The sequence below is a fragment of the Eptesicus fuscus genome, chromosome 12, assembly GCF_027574615.1.
Source record: "Eptesicus fuscus isolate TK198812 chromosome 12, DD_ASM_mEF_20220401, whole genome shotgun sequence".
Classification (NCBI taxonomy): Eukaryota; Metazoa; Chordata; class Mammalia; order Chiroptera; family Vespertilionidae; genus Eptesicus; species Eptesicus fuscus.
In genome coordinates, this window is record NC_072484.1 from 84,593,561 (window position 1) to 84,596,084 (window position 2,524).

Sequence of the window (2,524 nt, forward strand, 5' to 3'; positions counted from 1 at the left end):
ATCCAGTATCCTTTCTATAAAACCCTTTCTTACCTTGGTTAGCCAGGGTCTATTTCTATTGCTTACAACCAAATAACCTGGGATGATATGCAGTCCTTACCTGTATTCCCTGTAGGCAAGAAGGCACTGTCTTGCTTGGTTGAGATCAAATATTAACTCTAAAGTCAGCACACAGCTATCCCTCTGTCTCTTTGTCCTCAAAAATATTAGAAGCACAATGAATTGGTACCGGCTTGGAAAGTCATCTTCTCATGGTGTTCTGAAGAGATCTATCCTTATTGCTGTGGAGTTCCAAAACCTGTGATGCAGGTGAATGTATGAAAATCAGGTCTGGAAAAGAATTTTGCTGTGACAGTTTTGATTTGTTCATATTGAAATGGGTGCATCAAATTGTAAAAACATTTTTTTATTTCCTAACAATGTAAACAGAGAACATCTCAAGGCTTCATCCTATCACTGGATTTGACTTTCCTGTACTTCTAAAATTCACTCAAAAATGGGTTGATCAGGAAGTGAGCATATATGTAATTATGTTAATTGGTACTTTAGAAAAATTTCTTCAAATTAGATCATTTTACAGGGCTGTCAAAATATCTTCAAAGCAATTACATCAAAATATCACATATCGGCCCTAGCTAGTTTGGCACAGTGGATAAAGTATTGGCCCAAGGACTGAAGAGTCCCAGGTTCGATTCTAGTCAAGGGCATGTACCGCCGTTGCAGGCTCAATCCCCAGCCTTGGTTGGGGTGCGTGCAGAAGGTAACGAGTGGATGTATCTCTCTCACATTGATGCTTCTCTCTCTCTCTCTCTCCCCCTCCCTCCCTTCCACTCACTCTAAAAGTAAATGGGAAAATATCCTTGGATGAGGATTAACAACAAAACAACAGCAACAACAACAAATCACGTATCTGATTTCTTTGTACCCATATGACTCATTAAAAATGTGCCAAATATATGGTTTTTGCAAGAAGAACACCCCCCATCACCACACTACTTCCAGGGGGACAGAATCAAGTTTATCAGCTGCATATTTATCCAGCCATTCTACTAGTTAAGAAACTTGACTTCACTGTCAACCAGCACATGTTCACCCATATTATCCATAGAGATAGTTTGACAATGTCTTCTTGGAATCTGGACCAAGGAAAACATTGCCTTCCCCTGATAACTTCTCAACAGGGAAACAAGATTAGTTTGGAAATGCTTGTTTCATAAGAATCATGTTGGCACAGATAATTATGTTTAATACTTACCTTGATAATCATTATCTTTTAAAAATTGGCCAGGTCTTAGTTTGAAGAGGGAGGCTATAAAAAGAGGAATCCTAGCCCTGGCTGGTTTGGCTTAGTGGATAGAGCATTGCCTGTGGACTGAAGGGTCCCGGGTTTGATTTCAGTCAAGGGCACGTGCCCAGGTTGCAGGCTCAGTCCCCAGTGGGGGGCGTGCAGGTAGCAGTTGATCAACGATTCTTTCTCATCATTGATGTTTTTATCTCTCTCTCCTCCTTCTCTGAAATCAATAAAAATATTTTTTTTTAAAAAAGGAGGAGTCCCAGAAAGACCACCTACTGGCTGCCCTCCTGGGCACCTGAAGACATACCACGCTTGTCCTCTGAGGGGTCCAACCACGCAGCCCCATGCCCCTCTGTGTACTTATCTTTTGCTCTGGAGGGGCCTTGGAAAATATGATGAAACAGTTTATGAATTTCATATTTGTTGCCGTAAACCATCAAAGATAAATGAGTTTCTGGAAAACATTAAGAAAAACATTTATCTTCAGACAGCTCTGAATTGGTTGAATTCTGGAGTACAGAATTTGAAGGCAGAATGGATAAGGTGTTTCATGTTTACAAGCTTTGCTCAATGAACTGACGTTTAGAAAGGCTTGGATAAATATAAGGAATGCCAAGAACAATTTCTCATTCTAAATTTGGCTCTCATGGATAGACGAGAGTTTTGAGGTTACTTATGCAGTACCGTGGTGCAAAAGAGAAAACTCTCCAAAAGGAGTCTACGAACTGGTTATTTTCCCAAATGAAACCGGGTGAGCCAGCTCTGTGGGGTGACGCATTTGAAAGGGCACTTGATGCCCATGTCAAATTAGGCTGCGAAAAACAAATTGGAGTTCTCCACCCAGAATCTGAAGCACCCAGCAGAGTTCATGCTCATTGGTGAAATGAGAGTTCAGACAGCCATGCACCTGGGAGACATCAGTGTCTTAAGGATCTCAGACTCCCGGTGGCTATTTGGGAAAATGTCAATGACCATGTGTCACAGTTGAATATGCTTCTGATTTCCACATCACTTTCAGCGTTGATATAGTTTTCTACTGAAATGTGAAGCATTTTATTAACAGCTCTAAGATATGTCTGCGAAGGGGCTTAGATCCTCCCAAGAGATTCTCATTTTATGTGAAGGAGGTGGTACGTTAATTAGCTGTGTCCCTTGCATTTTTGAAAGCCACCTCTGTCCTTTGTCACTGCCACTTCAGGAGATAGCTCTGTTCATTCCCCCCACGGTATT

General features: G+C 41.2%; 1 pseudogene; it reads left to right on the forward strand.

Moving 5' to 3' along the window:
- Positions 1-217: 217 nt before the first annotated feature.
- On the forward strand, positions 218-2,323 carry LOC103292172 (protein NipSnap homolog 3A-like; annotated as a pseudogene).
- The last annotated feature ends 201 nt before the right edge of the window (positions 2,324-2,524 follow it).